This window comes from Rattus norvegicus, chromosome 8 (genome assembly GCF_036323735.1).
Source record: "Rattus norvegicus strain BN/NHsdMcwi chromosome 8, GRCr8, whole genome shotgun sequence".
In the NCBI taxonomy this organism is placed as follows: Eukaryota; Metazoa; Chordata; class Mammalia; order Rodentia; family Muridae; genus Rattus; species Rattus norvegicus.
In genome coordinates, this window is record NC_086026.1 from 34,669,104 (window position 1) to 34,694,498 (window position 25,395).

At 41.6% G+C, this 25,395-nt stretch overlaps 1 protein-coding gene and 1 pseudogene across 3 annotated transcripts in view; one reads left to right on the top strand and one right to left on the bottom strand.

Moving 5' to 3' along the window:
* Opcml (opioid binding protein/cell adhesion molecule-like) overlaps positions 1–25,395 on the top strand; it is a 1,111,269-nt gene that overhangs the window by 217,475 nt on the left and 868,399 nt on the right. The window lies entirely within an intron of this gene.
* On the bottom strand, positions 4,846–5,274 carry Edf1-ps1 (endothelial differentiation-related factor 1, pseudogene 1; annotated as a pseudogene).

A 25,395-nucleotide genomic window follows, 5' to 3' on the forward strand; every position in this document is an offset into this window, starting at 1 on the left:
TAAATTCTGGAGTCCCTTGGAGTGCTACATTTCTCTTCATGCCCATCATTGGAGGATTAGCACACTTATAAAAATAAGTATTGTATAAGCCTATTAACAGATTCACAAAACATATCAGATTTCTCTAATTTTCTCACTTGTCTATTATCTTGTCTCCAGATCCAATACAGGATGCCACTCCACCTTTAGTTGTCTCATTTTCTTTGTCTTCTACCGTCTGTGACAGTTTTTGTCTGATGTGACCTTGACACTTTCCAATAATATTGGTTCATTGTTTCAAACAGCTTCTCACCATGTGGCTTTGACTGATGTTTTCTCATGATCACTCTGAGATTATAAGTTAATGGGAAATACCACAGAGGCTATGTGCCCTTCACAGTTTATGACAGCAGCTGGTACATGATAATGACATGTGTCACTCACTGGAGATATTATCCCCGATCCCTTGGCAAATGTTGTATCTTCCAGAATTCTCTGCTGTAAATTTGCTTTTTCCCTTTGCAAATATTTTGGGAGAAAGCATTTCCTGTGCCTGCTCAAAATGATCCCCTTAGTTTATCACTGATCAGTGATTCTTGCCTGACGCAATCATTACTGCAGGCTTTTGAGAGGGATTTTAGTTTCTCTCATTCTTTTTTTATCCTGTTAACTGATATTATTTTTAATTAATATTTTAGTAAGCACATAAAATAATGTGCTTCTTCATTATATTTTCATGAATGTCTACAATTATGGCTTGCTAGTATTTGAACACTATCTCCCTTCCACGTCTTCTCCATTCCCTCATCTAATAGCCCCTTTTCACTTTCATGTCACTTGTGTGTGGGTGTGTAAGGAGAAGGAACATTCAGCAAGTGGCTCATTTTTCCTCTCCCATTACCCATGGGAGAGCTTTTCTTCTTCATGAGACACTGTTATCCGTCTCCATCTACTTATATACTAGCCATTTATTGACATGTCCACTGACTTCAATTTTTGTTGCTGTTTATTAAGTTACTGACCCAAGTCATCAACAACCCTTGAGGTCTGGCTTTTGCGACCTTCTGTGTGTGTGTGTGTGTGTGTGTGTGTGTGTTCCTCCATGTTCTGTGTGTGTTTACATATCTCTTTTAATAAACATTTTCTTTTTTGGCACCAGAAACACATTGCACTTATTATTATTTTCATTGTTATTAATTAGTATCATTATCATCATCATTAATTACTACTATTATTCCTAAATTCTACCAGTTCTATGAGGTAACTTGTTTCTTGACTGGGGACCACACCCAGAACCTCACACAGATTGACAAGTGTTCTGCCACTGACCTGCACCCTGACCTTTTAAAGTTCTTTTGACCGAAAAATGGTGTCAAGGAATAAGACCACAGTGCTGCATACATACAGATATAGCGGAGTGAACATCTGGCCTCTGAGCCAAGGGGTTAGGGAAACATATGTGTGTATGCTAACTCATGGACAAACAACTGTATTTATCTATGTAACTGTCTGTCATTTGCATGTCTGCTTTAAGATCCCATGAGTCTTCACTCTACCTTTCCCAGGCTCTCTTGGTCTCCCCTCTTCACCAACAGTGAAAATCTTTGCTCTCATCATCTGCAGTGTGTTTGCTTTTTAATCCCAATATGCAAACTAAGTTATTCCAGAAATGCTAATGTATGCTCCTATGAGGAAAAAATACCATCCAAATTATTTTGTGTGTAGTTCTTTTGTCTTTATTCATAACCTACAGCAAAACTAAGCTTTTATTTCTCTACTAGTTAGACCATTGAATTATGTATTCTCATGATTTTCCTACCTGTAATCCACTCAAGTTAAGCTACGTAAAAACAAAAATCAGATTATATTGCTGTGCTGTTTAAGATGTTCTAGCATTTCCATCGCTCCCATTGCTGACAGTCAAAGTGTCTGGAGTGGCATGGACAGTTTTCCCTCATCTGGGTTTCTCCTTATCACATGTTTAATAGTTCTCTGATTTTCCCCCTGCATGAAATTTATACCACAAGATATTTTGCTTCATAAAAAAAGGCAGTACTCTTTTGTGGGAACTCATATGTCAGTGATTTTACTTGATAAACAACAAAAATAGAAAAGTAATTGGAATCAAGATAAAAGAAATCATGGCTAGGTTACATGCCTATGAGAGAGCACATTTTATGAGCATCGTAATAACCTTCAGCTTTCTTAGTCACTAGGAATATGGTATAACAGTAGTTGGGACATTGGAATTAAAACATGCTTGAATTCAAATCCCAGATGGCTAATTGATAACTATACCTGAAACCGGAGTAGGAGCAACTGTCCTTGCACCAACCCTTTGGAAAGGATGAATAGAGGGTCCCAAGATCTGACATTTGATCTGTTCTAGCTTCCTGTTGCTATAATATAATATGTGAGACAACTAAAAAAGGGATAAATTATTTTAGCCTACCATTTTAACAGTTGCAGACTGATTGGTCCTAATCCTTTGTTCTTGTGCTTGGATGGCACATCACAGCGTAGCTATCTAAGAAAGCAAAATCTTTCACTGGGGTGGGGGTAGGCGAGGAACTAACAGACCAGGAAAGCCAGGGTCTTAAATCCTCTTTGAGTGCATACCCAATGACCTACAGAACCTAAGCTTGGCCTCATCTTTTAAAATATATATTAAACCCAAAGACCTCATACTGGAATCACAGCCTTCAACTTCTGAACCTTTGGGAGGCTCTCAAGATCTAAAATGTAGCATGACCTGAGTCAGGAAGAATAAAAAGGCACTCACCTCCAACCTGCAGATCACTAAAGCAATGGGCAGGGAAGATACATGGGATGCTCAAACCTCAACCTAGTCTACTTCAGTGGTTTCCTTGACAAACTAAAGGTTTGAGTTGGATGCTCTCTTTCACCACCTTGTACCTTTTCCCTTTATAATGGACTTATAAGTGCTCTGAGATGCTTTGAGGTCAAAGATAAGAGAGAGTAAGGAATGACAGAGGTAAGTGAAGAAAAGCTCATCTGTAGTAGATGGGCAAAGATGATAATCCGTCTTGCCTCGAATCTATAGCATTACCAAGCTTTAAGAGCCCTTAAATATATCATAACTATTCACTGTCAACCAGTACTCACATAGAGAGTGCTCTCAATTACTTGCGTTCAATTATACAGAAGTCTATAATGTAGCCAGTGGTATGTGTCTGCATATACATAAAACCAGAAGAACTAAAGTCTAATGTGGGAGGTGTTTGCTGGCCTTAGAGAAATTATTCTTGGGTATACTGAGGATCGGCATCTAATTACTAAATGACCTTCCTTGTGGGTCCTTTATCTATTTACTGCTCATCCCTTTTTCTCAGTAGCTAAACTTTGAAGAGGTTAAAGGACCAAGCCACTCCAAAAACCTGTTCCCACACTTTAGTGTATTAGAATTTTTCTGTACTTTATATTTTTGTCCTTGTGCATCAAGATGTAACTTTCATAGAAAACAAAGACTACGGCTCACATGTGTATACACTTGCCTCTGCTAGAGAATTATGCATGTTGAAACCTCGTATTTGATAACAATTCCAGGACGAGACATCTTCCTTTGTAAATCAAGGCCAATGTCAATGTTATGATAACAAACTCAATTCACCATTTGGAGCATGTGTCAGCATTCCCTGTCTCAGAATGTGTTTGGGTATGAGGTTGCCATTGTTTTTGATAATTTACATTGCTATCATTTCAACTAGACTCATGTTGCTTCTGAGTTACTGGGCTGTGGTATTTGTGGTTTTCCTCCGGTAATCAGAAATCCAGATTTTTTTTACCTGTATGTAAGGTAAAACAACTACAAAAATAGATGTTTGGCGTTAGTATGAGACATGGTGACACGTGCCTGCCATCTCTGTACCTAGGAGAATGAGGGAAGAGGATTCCAAGTTCGAAGGCAGCCTAGTAAGGCCCTGCCTGCAAACAGTACAAAATGGCAAATAGAACTGACCAGTTCGCTCTAGGGGTCTGATGAATGAGCCATGCTGGGTGGGCTGATGGGTAGTTATGCTATTATAGGGACACTTAAGCTATGCTGCAAGCCTTAGGGAAGCAGACAAATATTTCAGAGGAGAGGCATCCCTCTGATAGTGATCTACCTTGAAGCACCTCTGCTCTCAGCTCTCTAGGCAACGTGCAGACGCACTTACGGTTGAAATGGTGACACGAAGGTCGTTATTATTTAAGACTTCTAAATAAGCCAGATTTACCAATGTCAAATTATTGGTGAGCCGTTTGACCCCATATTTATTTGTAATTTCCACAAGCCGTGGGTAAGAGCTGCTCTAAATCATATCGCCATTGATCTTGGCTCCCTTGTGTAATTCTAAGGTGAACTGTCCATGATCTATAGGAAAAGACTGCTGCTCTAAGAGAAAGCCGTGCAAGGAGTGTCCCAGGATACCCTGAAAATATGCATGGGTATCAATTATTCAGGAAAGCGGAGTAGATACCTGGATGTGCATGTGGGGCCAAGAGAAACCTTATTGAAATCTATACATGAGGAGATCTAAATGAGCAAGGGTAAAATCTGCCCTTCCAGGAAAGATTAGAGAAGTGATAAGCATGTCTACAACAGGCAATCACTTATGACTATTGACTTAATTAAACGAACTGCACATCCATGGGCCGGACACTTAAATGGTTCTCCCAGTCAGACTTCCTGTACTTTGTGTATCTTCATTCTGAGGTTTCTGCCTTTTTTGTTTTGCAAGGCTTTGCTTTGTTTGACAGCAGTTATGGGTTGGTGGGGTATACAGGCCTGACCCCGTGTTCCATTTGACCATGTGAGGAGACCCATGGCAATGCTGGTCGTCCTGGTGGACCAGCCCGAATAGCTTAGCCAGAACCACTGTCTTCGAGGTTTTGTGTTTCTTTTGCCTTCGGCCCCTTCTCGAAAGGCTTCCCAGTGTCCTTCCCCCAGCGTTTGAGGCTGATGGTTCTGTCAATTTCACCCAGAACATGGTTATTCCTAATGGCCTGTCAAATCCTTCTGTGTATGGCCTTGCTCTGCCAGCCCCACTGGATCACTTTGCCCACTTCCAGGGTCACCCTGTCGTGATGCAACTCCTCTGTTTCCCGGTCTAGCTTGGCTGTGTTTTTAGTGATGGGATGCTGCTTGTTCTGGCCAGCAGCCCATTTCTTGGATGTCTCTACATCTTCTCATCGGCTTCCGAATGGCTAAGATGGCTGCTTAGACTTGGCCTGTGTGGCAATTGGGCCCTTCTTGTGCAGCACTGTCACTGTATCCCAGTCACACTCCGCCATGGTGAGGTGGGATGGTGGTCCTTCTGGTGGCTCTGGCAGCTGCTCGAGCTGTTTTCTGCATTCTTAACAGAGGGGAATCTCCTCAACCTCCTGCAGGGCTTTGCCTCTTGCTATGGACATTGCAAATATTTGTGAACTTGCCATTCTTTCCCAAGGTTGACATCCTCATGTTGTTGTGATTGTCCCTAGAGGCAGGTACAGGGTGTGGTCCAAAGGATAATGTAACATTAAGTATCATCAAGCCTCTCAGCGGGCGTGCTTTGTGCTTCCAGCCTGCTATCTTGTACAATACAACATCCCTGTGAGATCAATACTAAAAAAAAAAAACCAAGAAACCAAAAAACAACAACAACAACAAAAAAAACACAAAAAACAAAAAACCAAAAAAGCAAAAAACAAAAAACAAACCAACCAAACAAAAACAAACTTTTTTTCTCTTTTGATGGGAAGAGGAAGAAAGAATTATTGCAAGAAAGAAAAAGAGTTAAGAATGAGACTGCTTATCATGATCTATACAGTGGACCCCCTCCCTCTATCTAAGCTCCAGAGGTTTTAGGTGGTGTCTAGCTGGCAGTTTACAGGGCTGAAGGTGGATCCTAGTAAGTTATGGTCTGTCTTCAGCATATCTGCTTGAAAAGCAAACTGAATCTTACTGTTTCCTTTATACCAATTCTCATAATATACTCTGAAATTAGTGATTAGATTTATTTAGTTTAATTTTTTTAGAATTTCATGAGTACTTTATTTATATCATTTTTATCCCTCCCTCACATACATGCACATATTCCTGTGTGTGTGTGTGAGAGAGAGAGAGAGACTGAGAACACATATATATATATATATGAATATATATATATGAATATATATATATATTGCTGACACTTTAGGACTCAAGAGCTTACCAGGTTGCTTGTCTCTGCACAAAAACTGATTCTCCTTTTCTCGGCATCCCTGCTTGATTCTTTGGTGAGAGTTGAGATGTATACTTCCTTGCAGAAATAAGGTTAACTTTGTACAATACAGTTAGCAATACTGCTTTAAGAAAATGGCAACAGTAGGTTTTCCTTTCGGGATTGTGACCTCTTGAGTACAAGTGGTTGACTAGATTTTACAGTACCAGGCATGAATACCCTTCTACTGAGTGAGCCTTAAGTCTAATTAGTCAACCGTTGGTTTCCCCCAAGATAAATGTGCCACTATTACACCACTGGGGAGAGCTTGCTGGGCAGATCATTGCTGTAGTTCTTAGGCTTTACAGCAGGTTAGGACTACTGATTGCTTTTCTCACTCAGCAGCTTGCACAGCACCTCTGTTACTGTGAGAGCTACTCCTAAGAGAGAAAACTCCCAGGTCAGTTCTAGCTCTATTTCTCCAAATCCTGTCTCCAAAGTGTGTGTGTGTGTGTGTGTGTGTGTGTGTGTGTGTGTGTGTGTGTGTGTGAATGAGGGTTTTTCTTTCAAGTTCGAAAAAGGAACCAAGGGCAAGGGTAAGGGAAGGCAGTGGTTAAGCCATATATGTCAGGATGTAGGACATTAGTTTACCTCCCATAACAACATGGCGTTCCTTAGTCAATTCTACTGTTCCATTCAGATATTTTAGGCTGCCATCTTTTGACTTGGTCCAAATGGTTAGAGAATCCATGTTATTCACCTTTGTCTTGGCATGGAATGGTTAAGAGGGTGGATAGTTCTGTTGCCCCACTCCAAGGCCTTTGACCTAGCCACCACTTGTCTCTGATTGTTGTTTGCATGTGTGTGAATGATCCAGTCCAGGGAACTGTTGTGAACAGCTTAGCACAATGGCTGCTCTAATGGCGAGTGTGTGAAGAGTTCTGTTCCTATGGATACTTGTCAATTCTTTGGTATTCTTCCAACAAAAGAAGATAGAAAATATGTTCCACATGTATGGCTTGTTACATTCTAATACTTGGGTTCTTGGTTTTTTCCAAATCAGGGAGCTAGACAGTGTGAACATGTATCTCTTCACTCCACTTAGGAGTCTATTACCCATATTACATGTGTTGATTGTGGAGTTTAATGTCCCTTACAGATCTAGCCATGTAACTTACTGTATTCACCTTTCTGACTTGCTCTAAATTTCAAAGAGCTTTATAAACTACACTTCACTAATCTAAAATGTATCACTCCTTTTCAGTTGAAAATGTTACACATAGGCTTGTTTGTTATAAGATATTTTTGCATGAATCTGTCTTGATAGTTATTAAAGTTTAAATCTCCATTTGAGATCAGAGGGTCACACGGATGGGATTTTTGTGTCCCTTTCTTTACACGTGGCGCACACAGATAGCACAAGGAAACTTGCTAAGCTCCACAATTTGTGTTTGTCTCTTCTGCAGCTTTTCTTGGACTCATTGATATATCTGCGTTTGCTTGCCTACCACATGTTTTTCAAAGTTTTCTTCTCCACATTTCAAGCTCCTCCTGGGCCATGAATTTGTGATAACTGCCTGGCTGATATCAGTAGGCAACAACGTTCCATCAATAATAATTCTAGGTCAACCTCAGGACATGTATAGTAGCATAGTTTCCAAAGGTCCTGTTCAGCACCAGATAAGATTCAAAGTTTCAACGAGATGCTAGTATTAATGGGATCCAGGTGTGCTTTGTTTTCTTGCTAGATTTTCTAGTTCTTTTATTTAGTGAAACACAAAGGAATCAACAGGCCAACTGCAATGAATAGCAGACTCAGCAATCAGCAATCATGAGGCCTCTCTCTTACCATTTGCATTCTATTATGCAGTTAGTGGTTGAAGGTGTAGAGCATGGGATAAATGGGATAAGGCACATTTTTGTTAGTTTCCTCCTCTTGTACCATATGCATGATTGCCTCCTGGTAAGGAAACTGGTTTTACATGCTTAAATACTTTCCAAGTGATGCTCTCTCCTTATGCCAACTTCAATTCCTGTCTCCTTATTGTTTTTTTTTTCCTGTACAACAGAGGGCCTCATATTTTCTTCCTTTTGTTATAAGTTCCTTGTCCCCAAACAGATGTCAGTGTATTTACTCTTGGGTTCTGTCTTCTTTACATATCTTTGCTTACCTCTAATAGTTATTTACTTATAAATACTTTATGTGGGAAACATTCTCATATATCCAATGTGCAGGTGCAGTGTTCAATATACAATGTACAAACACATGTGCTTAGAAAAAAATGAAATTTTACTATGTTAGAAAATTATACATATTTCTAAGCTCCTTTCGCTCAGTAGTAGTAGCAAGGAGGATTTGGGGTGATTACTGCTGATTGCATTTGTTTAAATGAACTGCTCTCCCCATCTACTGTGTAACAGCCCACTGCTTTTTCCTCTGGGAATTCGAGCAAGCTCAGTTCACAAGGATGTAGATGGGGTGAAATGTTTTGTATTATCCCAAGGAACTAAGAGTAAGGTGATCGGAGTTATAGGAGATTGCAGAAATCTTATGGCATATTCTGAAAAGTGAATTTAGCAGTAACTACTTCAGAAGGTAGACATGTTGCTTTGCATGTTTATTGTTGCTTACAGTAGATTTACCTATTGTAAGCTATTATATATATATATATATATATATGATGCACATCCTACAGCCTCTTGCTCAGTTTACAGAGTTTTTTTTCTGAAGAAACTCTGTAACTCTAACTACCCTTGATTACAATGGGCTCTCTCTTCTTTTATTTTTAGTACTTATAGCCACTATTAGATAAGTGACCATGTAAGATGTGTATGTACCCACCCACAACTCCCTCACAGGTCTGGCCATCTCACATATTGAATTCACTTTTATGAATGTCTCTAAGTTCCAAAGATTTCTGTAAACTACAATTATCTAACCTAAAATGCATTATTTTTTAAGACATGATCTGGTATTTAATTCTTTATTCGTTTTAAGACAAACATCAGAGCAGTCATTCTGGATTATGGCCAGATTGAAAAATTCATGGTTAAGCAACAAATACGCTGAACAGATTCGCTCTCTACCTCAGCCACCCAAGTTAATTACTTGTTTCCAACATTTATGAGAGAGCAGGTAAGAACAGCATTTCTAAAATGATCATCACCTCTACTTCAAAAATCATACATTCTATTGAATGTTAATGTTACCATGGAGTGTGGCAAAGACTAAAAAGCTACCCATACCTAAGGTGATCATATATTTACCACCATATTGACACAGGTTTGGGATAGGTTAACATGGTAGGCAGCTAGAGACTGTCTAGGAGATTTTAGTCACTTGTACCTTTGTGTTGCTTTTAAAACAAAATTTCAAATGTTTGAGTTCACTAAATGAAGACTCAGGAGCCAGATGCTGTGGTGAATTGGCTGGTTCTGCAAGGCAGAGTAAGCTAGTCAGTTGACCTTCCTCTTAAGGACCTTCCTCCCAAAGGAAAATAACCAGTTCTTCTTCTCCACACTGTCTTAAAAACTCACAACTGAATGTGTGTCTCTCTCTCCATCCTCCTGACTTCCCCTAACTCTCTGGGTTCTTTTTCCCTATGTTTACTCCCTGTCAACTGGTGGCTTGTCCCATCTTTTGACCTGTGGTTGATTTTATTCAATCTTGTTTACAATAAACAAAGCTCTCAGTTTAAAGATGTGAGTTAGGACTGAGTCATACCACAACTGGAAACAGGTTTTTCCAGTTCCCAATCTCACAGTGAGATCAAATATCGAGCAACATACTTGTGCCAGGGCTAAGACATACTATTACTAGAAATAGTTTTCTTTTTCAGTATACAATCTCTGGGTTTACAGTGTGATCAAATATCCTACAACACCTTTGCATCAGGGTCTAACAAGCAACTTTATACTTGACTTAAAAGTCCTCACATGAGCTGAAATGAACAGGTCTGTACCCTCTGGGACTATGGAAGTGTCTCTTTCTTGTTCGTTCATTTAATAACATCTGCGAACAAACCCTTTTCTTTACACAGGGTGAAGCGTACAATCTGGAGACCAGAGCCATTTGTCTTTGGAAGACTTTATTGTACTTCCAGTCTCTCTTCCCTGAGAGGAGCTATAGAATACCTGAGAGTAAAAGCATAGACTTTTCAGGAAGCGAATGGGTTTTAATGACTCATGAATGGATGAACGATACTAATTAATGCAAGAAACAGGAATCGTTCGACCCTAAGACAATCAATCTATCTTACCTTTATCAAAAAGGACAATTTTAGAAAAGTAGGAGGAAAAATGTTTGGGAAAGATACTATATGAGCCTGGGTTAGAGGAAAGATGAGAAGAGCTGTCTTTCAAACAACATCCACACAGAGCAGCAGGGAGACCTGGTTTTCTCGTATGCGTGCGTTGACTTTATTTGCTTTCTACGTCTCTCAGACCCAGCTCATCTTTCAGGCTTCCATGACTCGTTGCTTCTTTCTTCTTCTGACCAGTTTTTACTTATTATGACTCTGCTTCTGTGTTATTTTTAAATCTCTCTTCCCCTGTTCTGCCAGGATGACCTCTGTGAGCCTGCACTTCTATACTTATGGTAAATCTTTGCAACTTCTATGGGACAGGAGCACATTGAAATGAATGCTGATGCTATGTGTGTCTCCCTGTTTCCAAAAATGGGCACGAGGCCTACTTTCCAGTGAATAGTGTACCATATTCAATGATCCTGAGGCTGTGCTGCATGTACGCAGTAGCAGTAGTAGTAACAGTAGGATCACTGACTTTGAGGCTTTCTCAGTTGCTCAGGTCTTTTCACTCCCATTCGAATCATCTCTCCTCTCACAAATGAACATGGAGATCCTTCAATGCCATCCGGACCACTCCCATCACTTCACCCTTGATTGACTTAGAAGCAAATACTCAATTCAACACCATTAGAAAGCTAGATATACTATTTTCCTTTGGAAGATGTTTAGAGGTGTTTGGAATGGTTTGCCTGAGTTTCAGGTCATAGTCACCAGTTTTCTATCGTCTGCCCATTTACATCCTGTTCTACCTTTAAAGCAGCTATGAAATAAGTGACTGGCTACTTTTTCTTGATGGTCTATGGCTGGTATTAGATTCTGGTGGCTGTAATTAAAAGTGACTTAAATAGAAGAAATTGAGTATCTGCCACTTAATAAGCAAGGTGATGTTCATAAGCGGCTTTGTCACCATCAAGTTCTAACCGCAACCCCAGAAGCTTTCGATTAAAGCAGAGGATTAACGGTTAGTGCATTGCAGTGGAAGGAACGAGAAGAACAGCTCCTTGGGTCCCAACAACAAATTACTTCTGAATCAAACCTCTGATTAATAGTTCCAGCGTTGCCTCTCTGCTTTGCATAATTAAGTTTCATGGAGTGTTACAATTAACAGCCTTGCCATCACCCAGGTAGAAACAGCTACCATTTATTTGGCCAGCAGCATCAGGAAGTGCTGGGTGGTGAATAAGAAGCATTTATGAGGGATTAGGTACATTATGTGTCATAAATTGAGTGAAGCTGTAATTACCTTCCTCTAAAAGGCAACAAACAAGATGATCCCACGATACTACCCAAACTTACTTCCTTCCTTTCTTCCTTCCTTCCTTCCTTCCTTCCTTCCTTCCTTCCTTCCTTCCTTCCTTCCTTCCTTCTGTCCTTCCTTCCTTCTGTCCTTCCTTCCTTCTGTCCTTCCTTCCTTCCTTCCTTCCTCCCTTTCTCTTTCTTCATTTTTTGGGAGGTTGTCTAAGAGCCCCTTCCCTAGAGAAGCAGAGGTTGAGGCACCAAGGCCCCTGCAGACACTTGAGTATGTTGACAGCCTTCTCCTCTTTCTGATACGTTGAGGCCTTTCTGAAGCTTCGGTGCCTAGCTTGTTTTATCCCATTTGTTATCACACAAGTCGTCAGACATGCAATGCAGATGTCAGGTAAGCTTCAGACTCTGGGAATATCCTGGGCATATAGCTAAGATGTCATTAGAATTGCTGGGATACCCCAAATGCCAAGTAACTTGCTGGAAATGAACAGGCCAGGAGTTAACCATTCCTCGTCTCTGAGGGGTTAGGGTGTAAGCAGAAGATGTTCCTTTTAGGGGATTTCCCTAAACAGTCACATTCATAGGACACAGCTACACCTCTGACCAGTATCATTTCTGTTCAGTCACATAAAATAAGGACAGCCTTTGATGGGCTGAAACCGTGTGTTTTGTTCAAACTTTCTTCCATTATGGGAGTTAGAGGATCAGCAGAAGAGTTCCCATTTGTAGGCCATATCTCTGTGCCTGTCATTTGCATTGATATGTTATACTGGAGAATTTGCTCCGCCTATGGAGTTACTTTTATCTTTTCACTTCTTCCTTATTCTGTCTCCTGTGCCTTGATTGGTTTGTTTCCTCCTTCTCCCCTCCCTTGTTCTCCAGCATCTTTCTTCTTAGCTCTTCTTATGTTGTTCCTGAGGGTTGATCAAAAGGGAGGGAGAGAAGGAGGGGGAGGGGAAGAGGGAAAGAGAAGGAGAGAGGAAGGGAGAGGGAGAGGGGGAGAGAGAGAAGAGGGGGAATGAGGAAGATGGTGAGAGAGAGGAAGCATGCAAAAAAAAAAAAAAGAACTCAAACCCCAATCTCTATTATTCTTCAAGGGTGTGGATTGAGGTAGCTGGTTAATAAGACTGATTAACAACAATAATTACCGCCCCCCCTAGGGTTTTTTATTTTAAAAAAAGGTTGAAAAAGAAGGACGAGGAGGGGGAAAAGGAATAATGTCCTTTGCAATGCACTGGGCAGCGCTGCTGTGGAATCTGAGGACACGGGGCTCCCCAGAGTCATTTGTAAAGCATATAGAGAAAGAAACAAATTCCACTTGCTTCTGATGGCCACCTAATGAATACTTTAGGAGCTGTATTAGGATTTAGAGGTAGGCACAATGGAAGAGAGAGAGGAGGAGGGAGGGAAAGAGGGAGAGAGAGAGAGAGAGAGAGACAGAGGCCAGCCCATGCTGTAGACAAGCTGGTGCCTCATATACACCATGTATACACCAGGAGGAAAGCCTCAGCGTTCCTGGCTGAAAAGCCATTTGTCTTGCAAATTTCTATAATGAACAGATTTTGGAATAAATACCATGTAATCTGTGATGACAGTTCTCTCATTTCCTTTTTATTAGTTCAATCTTCGCAGCATCTGAACCACATAGTGACAGAGCCTCTGTAATCATTAAGGCAGCTGGCTGTACACATTTCCCTCTCTGCCTGGCACATAACTGACTCCCCAGCCAGTTTCTCCTCAAGAGACCCATGTTGCAGTAGTCACATGCGTACACGTAAGAATTCCAGGACAGAATGGAAAACGGGCAGCAGGACAGGACCTGTAGCTGTCACAACATGTATTATTTCCCCCAACAGACCAGTACTTGGAATAGCAAAAGCCTGAGTCTTAGGCGAAGCAGTGGGGAAACAGAATTGCATTAAACTGTTTTCTGTGGTTATGGTGGGTTCCTAACACTCCATTCTTTCTCTCCCCCTTTCTTTGTCTTTCCCTAGGTAAGTGATATTTGGTTACTGTTTTGAGTCTTCAAAAGAGAGCCCAGCGGCCTCCCAGTTTTCGGTCTCAGAGGAAGAAAATCTCTGGCAATTGACTGTCTCTTCTGCCCCAGGGCTTCTGGTTCATCTGTGTTCTAATGCAATACGCTGGGGATATGAAGGTATGGCTGCTTATGGCTCAGTGCTTTGCATCCTGTCCTGGAGCAATGTGGTAAAGGCTGAAACCAGTTAGCAATACTATTAGGAGAAACTAGGCCTAAATTGCCGACAGCGATAGCTCTTCTGGCCTCTGTATGCCAACTGGTCATGTGGGTTCGCTTGCATTCTATGTTAATCAGGTGGCTAAAAGTGAACTTGATGAAACAGCTGGATGATTTGTAAGAATCTAATTCTCACACATGGCATCACAAAGAATCTCTGCCCTTTTTACAGAAGAAGGGAAGAGACCCAAGTATATGTACTTTTTAATCTATACATTGGGCGAATGGTTCGAATGAAGAAAAGTCAATGGATATTATGTTGTAATTATAACAGCCATCATGTGTGTATCAGTGGGGGGCATAAACAGGCTTCATGAAGGCAGACGTTGAGAGGAACACGGGCATTGCCATTCTGAGGGCTGACATCATACATTTTCTTTGTGTGTTTAACTTGGGCACATTGAGGTATAGTCCCATGGAAGTTATTGCAGAGCTGTGCCACCCACTAGGGTCTGAGTCTGAGTCTCTTTTTTTTTTTTAGCCCAGGGTGGTTGGGAAGGCTGAATGTGGCCTGGATGACAATTTCTGTGATCTGCACTTGGAATAGACATGAGAGCTTTACTGTGATAAACAGCTAACTGCTGACCTCAGTCTATATAAAAATGCAGATGTCACTGTTGAGTTTTTCTGCTTTCTGCCAAATTGACCAAAATGCTATCACTGTGTGGTTAAAAGGAATCCTTCATTATGAATTCAAGGGGCAGGGGAGGCCAGGCCTTCCTTCCTTCATCCCCAACCTTCTGTTGTAGTCACGGAGACTACATCTCATGACAGCCCGTGCTCAGTTACATCCTTTATTAGACAACACAACTGGAGGCTCAGTGTCCACTACTTGCTAATAGTTAATAAAATCATGCTTCTTATACACATAGCAAATGAATGAATATTAAATATTTTACATAATTTGCTATTCATGAGGACTGCATGCAGAGATGATATGTTTCAGAATGTAAATTGGAAAAATGTAAATGCGCACGCAATAGATACTGCCTGTCTGGGATGATACTGGTATGTGCACACCGTGGTCAGGGGGCTAGCTTTTCAGTAGGAGGATTTCAACAACAGTAAACCTTAACCACATAGAATTTATTCCCAGGTCTATAGACAAGAACAGTTTTGCATTGCTATCAATTATCTATAATTTCCAGAGTAGTAAACCAGCTCAAAGGCAATGAAGGGCTAGAATGAAATAACCCAGCAGGGTGCTTTAAAATGTGTTGTTTTCTATAGCAGATGCTGAGTAATCTTTTCTGTTTGATTCCAATTTCCTTATACTCTGAGAGTGGAGATGTTAAACAGGCAGTTATTCTCGGCTGTACTTTTAGACTCTATCTACATTCCCACTTATTAAAGTTTAGATCCATGCAGCCTGGAATTTCTGCCTTCCTTCAGTTCTGTAAACGGACCAACCCGTTTCCTGTGACCATCCTACAGTGCTTGGTTTCACCCCTGGGATCAAAGAAGCAATTTTAATGTTTTCCCATAAAAGGATAGATTTTTAGTAAACATGTGTCTATTGAGTGGGTAGGTTGGTAAAGATAGATATTAGCTATACATGGCTTTACTCTTTGGAATTGTCAAAATACCTCTCCTGTGGAAGATGTTACCTATGAAACTTTTTGCTTGCAAAACCTTTGTCTATGGAACATGTCTTGTCCTTATTAACTTCTCACTGTGTTGGGGGGGGTGATATCCCTCTTGACTCATGTCTAATTTATATAAATATACGTGCTGTAACCATATTTTGGGAGTTACTTGATAGATCTGTTCAGATGGGGATATGGATCAACAGGGTTCACCCTTCATCAAACTGGGGCTACTGCTCAAAACAAGGAGGAACCAGAGGAGGCAGAGGGGACCTTTGCTGATGAATAAGCAAAAGCAGGCCCTGCCTGGGTCTAGCAGGTCTCCTGGGTGTAACATTGTCATCCCAGCTCCTGGCACGGAGCCTCGGGAGCCTTGGGGAGCAGGGAGTTTTCATCTGCTCAGTCTGTGGGTGTGATTGCCTCCTAGCAGAAGCGTATGCGCCGAGTCTATATGTGCCCATTTGCTTCCACAGAACTCGGCTTCATGCTGTTGTCGCTGATGAAAATCCCTCGCAGAGGGCTCGAGCTATGGTACCACACGGACTCACGGTGATGGCTTTTTCAGGGAGGCAGTGTTACTCCACTACACCCCAGAAAATCATATCATTTTCACTGTTAGCACCTCGCGCTGAGATTGCTCTAACTCCTCTCACATACAAAATCCAGCTGTGCTCCTGGGAGAACTTGCAGAGTAAAAGACTTGCACCAGGATTTTTCTCCTTCATAAGCCTTCTGGAGTTTCTCCTTTAAAAATAGGTTGGTGGGTGGTGTTGGGTAAGGATGAAGCTCCCAGTGACATCAGCAGTCTCTACAGCATACAACCCCTCATTTGTCCAAACTCTTGAGTACACCTCAACTGCTTAATATATGGTATAGTCTTCCTTTAAAATCATACCTCAAGATTAGTGCTAGGTATTATGTCTACGCTTTGAACTTTGGAGTCAATTGGAGACTAACCAGGTTAGCTGACTTAACTAAGGCAGTAATAGCAGCCACAGGTGGGGTTGAAGCCCAGACTCAGCTCTGGCTGTTTCCTAGTCTGTTTGATTCTTCGTGGTGAATGCAGGGCTGAGAGGTAAAGGACAGATTCTAAGCCTTTGGTTATTATCACAGTAGACAACTTTTGCTCTTATTGCATTCAAAGCCGCAGCTCTCTGGGAGTAACCCGCCTGCCTACACTGGGGACAAGCACCTTCAGTCTGGAATTTACTTGCTTTTCTTAAAGGCCCCTAGGGTACTGAGACAATCAGCTTTCTGTTTTTAAACTTTGAAAAATAAGTGTTCTGTCAATAAACAAAATGACCACTCACTGCAGATGCTACCTCTTCCTACCCTTCACTGTTCTCAGTAGAAGAGGGTACATGTCCCCAAGACTGCAGAACGAAATAATGGCAGAATATATGGGAAAGGGAGCCTCACAGAAGGAGCTCAGAGAGGAACACGGCAGAGTCTGTCTCCATGTGGGTTTGCCAAGGGTCCAGTCACCTCATCTTCTTATTCCCTGGTACTTCAGAACCAATTCGTAGAACCAGATCATAGAAAATGTCTCCCAGACTAGCGTCGGGACCATCTAGAGTTAGCTATGGTTTATTAACCTCTCTGTTTCTATCTCAGACTTTCTTCTTTTTTCTCCCTGGCTCTGCAAATGGAACCCAGTATCTAATATGTGCAAAAGAAGCACTCCAACACCATGGAGGAACTGTATTCCCAACCCTTGTATCACATTTAATTTGGTTAAGTTGCTGAGGCTGTCCTTGAACTTGCAATCCTCTTGCCTTGACTTCCAAGAGAACTGAGATTACAGCTCTGCCATGCATCGTCAAGTCTGTCCCTGCAGAGTAAATTAGTAGCCATGGCACAATGTGTTGGAGTGGGGATCTGCCACTCCCTGTAGCTCTCCCCCCTGGTCTCTTCTGGTTTTCTTGTGTTTCTTTCCTGCCATAGGAGCCTCCTCACTTAGCCTGTGGCCCAGACCAGAGCATCCTCATGCACACATTTGTGCTGCTGATTTGTTTCTGGAATCATAATGAGAAACTGCAAGCAGTGTGCCAGGTGCTAGAAAGAGAGATTCAGCTTCCTTATATAACTCCCTACAACTCCTTTCCCAGCCTCATTTTTTCAGGAGTCCACATATTATCTCATGCTAGCAGATGCATAAGGTATAAGTACAAGGATGTCTTAATGCATGTTACTAAGACATTTTGGAGCCAGTTGGAGGGGTACTGGCTGGGATTGTCAATCATAATGACCACTGGTGTTGAAATCTACTTGCTATTCTCTGCCTTGGGAAACAGCTGCTCAACTCTGGCATGATAGCATTCTAAGTTACTATTATTATTATTATTATTATTATTATTATTATTATTATTATTTCCCTTCTGGAAAATGTATGAAATTCCATTTTCTTATTGACTCAGGAGGTTGAGGACCCCAAAATAATACTGAATACATCACAGCCAGGGTATTATGTGTCTATGGACTAAAGAGAAAGAGATTTTGAGAGGCAGGGAGGGAAGGAAGGATGTGGGGACGTTCTGCACCTCTATGAGATTGTCAGAGTGTTAGAAGAAACCGAGAAGCCATGATGAGAAAAGCAATATCACATCTCTGTCGCAATGAGTTTTTCCTGGTGCTCAAAGAGTGTTATTACTCTTCGAGAAGAGAGCTCTCTTCTCTTCCCTCGTTTTTGATTTAGACTTTTGTGAGCCAAAGTGCTCTGGTGTTTTAATGGTCTGTTTTAAAGATGGAAAGAGCCCTTATGTACCAGAACACAACCTGTCCCAGCCAGCACGGGGCTTTGTTTGATTATGAAGCTCGTTTGGGATAGATGATATTTTTATAGCTTCTGCTTTGCTTCACCGATGGCCATATTGATGTCGCTCTCCAGGATAGACCTAATAAATAGTTTATAAAACTGTAAGGCCATTCTCTTGGGTAATCTACCACTGTGCCTTCACAGACTGTAGATCACACACAGAGAGTGTGCTGGCTTCTTGTGCAGGCTGACCACACTGGGTGGTTAGTTGGAACTGGGTGCATGTGAGGTATATGCATGCATGCATGAGTGCATGCATGTGTTTGTGTGCCTGTCTACATGTATGCTTCAAGGGAACCACCTGAACTTTGCTGTGAACATATTGGAAGAGCACTGCAGATTAAAATAACAAAGATTTGGGTGTTTCATTAATGCTTCTCGATTTGCGCTTAGATACCATGGCTACTGGGAAATCAGGGCTTACAGAACAGCTGTGGGAAACCCTCCCAATGTGACTTAAGCCAATCTGACTGGCCATTTGCTAAAAGTTTAGAGTAGTGCATGAGGGATCATGCATAGAAGTGGTGAGGAACTTGCTGGCACCTTAGGACCTGTCACACAACTTTTGTAAGGGGACATAGATTCTAGCTTTGGTGTTCTACCTTTTAGAGTCACCTCTTAGCAACATATTTGTTGCCAACAGAGAAGAATGGGGGTGCAGTTTGCCCTGACCACATACATCTGGGTGCTGGGCAATGGGAGGTTTGTAATATTCGCTAAGGCAGTGCCTCCCAATGCTCGGAGGCACTTACCCCAGGACATCTCCTTGTGCATTTTCTTCTTCAACCCCAAATGTCCAGTGTACCACATTTGATTTTAGAGACTTAAAGATATCTTCAGAGAAGTTTTCTAAGCAAGCAAGAAGCAAACAAACCCTAAAGATTAACCACAGCAGCATTAAGAACACAAAACACAACCTAACTTTACCTCTTGGAATCTCGGTAGAAAGTGGCAGAGTCAGAATTTTTATTTAATTTGCATCCCGAATATCGAGCTACCATGTGGCTTTAACTGTAATGGTGCTGTATGCAAGCTGAGTAAACCAGGTTTAAAAATTTGGGATTTGGACAGGCTTAGAAGTCCCACTGTTCACAGCACTCACCAGAACATCTCAGATGCTATCTGAAACAGCTCTGGTTTGTGGATCTGAGACTTATTGTCAGAGAAGACAATCTAAGCTACTATTATGTATCCCTAAAGAGGGTCACAACAGCTCAATGGGCTTTTCTTGTGCTGTTCCTTACCAATGAAGTCTGAATGGTGGCTCTCTTGAAATTCATCTAGAGATTTCTGCAAACCAAGGCACAGCACACAGCCCGTGTACTCTACAGAATATGTATCTTGCTATCTTCAGTTTCAGTTGGTGCTTCCTACTCTCCTCTTTGTAGCAGTACCGACATTTTCTGGTGCATTCTTGACACACCTCCAAAGCTGATGTGGAGTGTAGCAGTCTACACCCATGGCTGCTGTGCTTAGAGCTGCCTTCATCATGGAGCATTGAGAAGGAGCTAGCTAGCCTCTCCTCTCTGATGATCCACTCAGGGCAGAGTGAAGTAGCTCTTCTTTTTAAAAATTATCATCATCATCTTTTCATTTGCTGTCCACAGTGTCACCATGGGGCTCAAACATAGGTCACAGGTGATATGAATCTCAAACACTCAAATCTGCACTTGAGGCTCTTGTGCATCCTCAGTACACAACACTGTGGTGGCTGTTTCCATGCTTCCTTAGATGCCTAGCTCCAATGTGCTACACCTGAATACTGAGGCGAGGGGAATGCTATTGTAGAGACATAACCTCACAGTGCTGCTTTAACAGGTTTTCTTGAAAGCTTATTGGCAGGGGGATAAGAAGGTCATGTTAAAGGAAGCCTTCGTCACAGGAACAAGAGAATCAGTTGAGAGCAGTGTTCTTAGCAGAGTTGGAAGCAAATGTTCGAGAAGTCCAAGTATTAGGGAAAGTCTCTTTTGTGGCTTTCTTCTGGTTCTATCTTCTTTGAAACGTCCTTAGACCATTCCACAGTGACTGCATAGCACCATCCTTGCCTTAATTCGTACATGGAGGTGTCCTCTATCAGCATACATCATCTTCAACAGTCAAGCAAATAATACCAGCTTTACCCATTAGAGTCTGTACACTCCCACAAAAGCAGGCAACACCATCATCTATACTTAGGGTAATTCTCGTCCTCACAATTCCTTATCCAAAGACAGCAGCACCCACTAGCCTTTATGTCAAGGCCCTCAGTCCAGGCACCATGCATGTACAATAGCTGTCTTCTCTGAAGATTTCACATAATGTTTGGGGGCCATGTAGAGCCCAGAACCTTGAGGATGTTATCATCATCTTGCTTCTTCCATTTTCTCAAGACTTTGCAGAGGAATAGGAAACAATTTCAGACAAATGTACATTCTCAATTCCCATGAGTGCAAACCCCAAACCCAGGTGTCCTATGAACTCTGACTCTTAGTGGGAGTCAGCTGGAAGATTTAAAAAATACACAAACAAATGAAAACAGTGGTACTGGAAACTCTACACAAGATACTCTGCCATAATTGATAGGGCCAGAGCCTGGACATCAGTCAGTTCTGAAAGTCCCAATAGCTTTGATGTGTATCAACCTTCTTAATGAGAATCCTCCTTCCTTCCGGGCTACAGACTCTCATGTTCATTTCTTCCTTCAAGATCACTGCAGAGACTGATGCTTCTCTTTTACAAAGAGTTGTACTTGAAAGGAGATGCCACTTGGCAGGATGAAGGCCTTATGGTCTGTGGGGTTTTCTCCGTGCTTAGACGATGGACTAAGGCGCTTGACCTGGAGTTGTCTTAGACTGGAGCAGTTCTGTTACACCCTTTCTGGTCTCCCGGAAGCATGTGGTGAGGAAGTCAGAGGGGTAACAGAGATTGGCTTGGAGATGCTACTCCCCTTTTAGTGCTGTGTGTGCTATGCTAATCTTAGGCTGTGGAATGACAAATTTAAAGAGAATTCATAATAGCGAGTCACACCCTTAACTCTTTAATTTACCAAGAGAAACTGCTTTTCCTGTCATGGATACACCATGAAATCCTATATATTTACCTGAACTTCTCAGTTCTCATCTTTTCTGCAAGTACTGAGTGGCAGCTGAACCAGAAAAGAGCAGGCTGATTCCTTTCTAAACACCTCAGCTGGGATTCAACAAGCTATAGGATTGTCTCTACCACCCCAGTCCCCAGTTCCAAAAGTCAGTGTAATGGAGACGCTTCCTACCCCTTCACCTTCATAAGGGAGCAACACAAATTCTGAACTCTGGTGGCCCAGCCTCGAAAAGATCCAAGATTTACTCCTGGACTCTGAGTCTCTGGTAATCACTATAAATACATGGATCCTTGTTTCTCCTGCCTGTATACTTTCATTCTCACTTTCTTTCTCTCTTTTCTCCCCCATATCTCTCCCCCTGCGGGCCTGTGGAGGACTACCTTTTGGATCCACTGACAGGCAAAGCACCCAGTTTCACACCAAACTCTATCAGTTAATTAATTAACTTTTTACTGAATAGTCCAGTGAAAAGACCTAGTTGCTACTCATAGATTTTTCTGACCCATCAGGTAGTCACAGTGTCCTGAGGCTTTGGAGCGCTTGAAATACAGTTAGTACATAGGTCGCAATGAAAATATTTTATCACAATGTTCTTTTGTCTGTTTGTTTTTATGTCAGAGTGTTTTTATTGCTATATTTAATGTTATATTTTTATTTTTATGTGTATGAATGTTTGTCTACATGAATGTATGTGTACCACATGGATGCCTGGTCCTCATGGGAGCCAGAAGAAGACATATGATCTCCAAAAACCAGAGTTGCAGATGGTTGTGTGCTGCCATGTGTTTGCTGGGAACCAAACCTGGTTCTTCTGCTAGAGCAGCCAGTGCTCTTAGCTACTGAGACATCTTCCGGTCTTACGTTACTTTATTTTAGAAAACGTTGCTGATAAGGTTTTAAATGCTAAACAAGTGTTTTAAAATGTATATAGCTTATACTAGTTTTTGTTATTATTTTGTTTTTTTAATTGTTTTGGGTTTTTTCAAACAGGGTCTCTCTATGTAGCCTTATCTGCCCTGTTGAACTCAAAGATCCACCTGCCTCTGCCTCCTGAGTGCTGGGATTAAAGCTGTGAGCTACTACAGCTACTTTTATATATGATTTGGAGGTAACTTTGGTCTACAGTATGAAACAACGGGCTGGTTATTGCTTTCCCCAGTGTTTCTCTCCATGGCTAAACTTCTAAGTCTCTCCCTGACTGTCTCCTTCTTAGTAGTGAGAGATGAAAAGATGAATAAGTTATTGCCATTCTGCTTTTATTCTTTTTTGTGTGACCTATTTTACTTTTTGTGAATTTTCTAAACTTCTACACAGTGCCAAAATCAGAATAGGAGCTTAACAAATAATTATAGTCTGGGTTATTTATGGAGATTTTATTTATTCTGCATTATCCAGGATGGCTTTATGTAGACCTTCCAAAATTAAAATTGTTCTTTTCCTTCATTGGGCTTAAGGTTCATTTTACTTATAAATGCATCTATCTCTTCAACTCTCTCAAGGTTAACAGAAGGTCAGGCTGTAATTTTATTTGTAATTTTATTGATGAATAAGAGAGTCATGCCATGAATGAAGGAGAAATGAGGCCAGGTTCAACTACTGGTCCTCCGATTGAACACACCACACCCATCCATTCATGAACAAATACTCAACATTAGGAATGATTCAAAAGAGGTCATCTGTACATGGTGTCTGTTCACATTTTCATGCACTTAGATACCAAAGTGCATTTGGAGATGGAGCTTAGGATCCTGGGACTGGGCAGGGTAAGGGGAGCTTCCCTCTCTTCCCGTCCAGAATGGTGCTCTGCTTTAATTCCTGGCTCCTCTCTCTTTATCAGGAAAACTTCTTCTGTCCTCTTGCCTTCCTGATTACTCTCAATCATATTTCTTTACTGAAGCCCAAGTTTGGAAACAACTCTGTACTACATGATTTTGGGAAGCATACATTTTTGTGTCACCTGCTCCACTTATTTTGAGTTGTCAGTTGTCTTTCGAACTGATATTTGCATATGATGGAGGCTCATATTTCCCCATGGAGTCAGTCAGTTCTTATCAAGGAAGGTTCTTTAGGATTCCAGAATGGGTGAAGGAGAAACTCAGCAAGTCGAGGCACCTCAAGGTATTAAGACATCTCACGTGGCACACACACATATACATTTCTAACGGCACCAAATCATTTGCTAACTGGAGACAAGTTTCTTTGAGGCTATTAATAGTTTTAAAATAATTAAGCAAGTGGAGCTACATTCATGAGTGTATTCTAAATGGATTCTATTTAAGAGGAATCTCAGCTCTCGTGTCCCCCAGCTGTCTCCTTTTTAGCTGCTAAATACAGTTCCTTTGCTATGGCCTTCCTTACCATCCTCGCCACCCCCACTGTCCTCCCCACCCTCACCATCTACCATCCTCCCCACCTTCCACCTCACTCCATCCTTGATTCTGACACTTCCAACAAGGCTTCTCACAGATTACAACCTCTCTCTCTCTCTCTCTCTCTCTCTCTCTCTCTCTCTCTCTCTCTCTCCCTCTCTCGCTCTCGCTCTCTCTCTCTCTCTCTCTCTCTCTCTCACACACACACACACACACAGAGCCATGATTCTGTGCTCAAAGGTCTCCTTGAGCTCTTTCTCCAGGACAGCATTCACTCCACTTTATCTTCCTCACAGCCAGCTGAGTGACATTTTTAGGGTCACTCCAGGGTTGAAACAAATGTTGGGAGTGCAGCATAACCTGTGTCAGAGAACACCCAGATAACTTTCATCAGCACCCATGATGTCTCCTGTCTAGGTCTGTTTCTATTTCACTTCAAATGCCTCCTCTCCACACACCCGAGGGGAACCTTCTCAAGCAAACAAACACACCTTGCTCACGTCACCTCTACTATTTCAATTGCACTTTGGTTACTCTGGAACTTTCTGCTTTCCTTTCTTGGGAAGTTTCTTATTTTTCTAGGAGGCCTAATGCTTTCACCGCCTGTTTTCTGACCTTCTTTGTCTGGCTGCATCTAATTATCTCTCATATATGTGAAATTCTCCAGAGAGGACCCAGGTCTACAACCTTTTATTACATGGGGCTATCTCATTTAAACCAGAATGTAGACATCACGATGATACAGCCCAACAGGCATGGGGATGGTACCTCTTCTTAGAGTCTCACTAGCTTTGTCCAGTGCTCACACCTAAATCACAATACACTTTTATAGGACCATGTTACCATCCACATTTCACATAAGATAAAAGCAAGACTCATGCTTTTTTATTGCTATAAATCATAGCTGGTGTGTAGTAAACCAAAATATGACCATATGTATGTTTGGGTCCAAGTCTGATGACCTATGTCCACTGAGTGAGTCCCACCCCATTCACATGTGTATGCTCCATGCCTTTCACATAGATGATAGAAAATAATATAATATTTAAACAAACAGTAAAGATTCCCTGCCTTCCCAGTTGTTTGAACACCTTTTTCTCCTGTTCCTTCCTCCCTCCATTCACCTTGCTCTCTCCTCTAACAATTAGGTCATCATCAAGGTCAGATACCTGTGGGTTTGATAGCACTATAAATACCTTACTGCCCGTGAAGTCTCCTATGTCATCTTCCACACACCTCTGTGTCCCTGACATTTTCTGTCTGTTCCCAAGGCCTGCCTTTATTCATGTGACATGGGGCCCTGTGCAGTGGAAATTCAGTGAGCCTCTGAGAAGAGGTGCCTTCTGGTCTTCCTGGTCTTCTTGTCTGGGTCTGGTCAAGTCTCTATTACACCCACTATCTGAAAGACTTAGACTGAATGGTAGGCCACTCTTGAATCCTTCCCTTGCCTTGCCTCGACATTTACTATGTGTTAACACAAAGCACATTTTCTTCATTGTAGTTGTATGTGCATGGAGACACAAAATACCCTCAGAACAGGAAAATAACACAGCACACTATACTGACCTCTTCT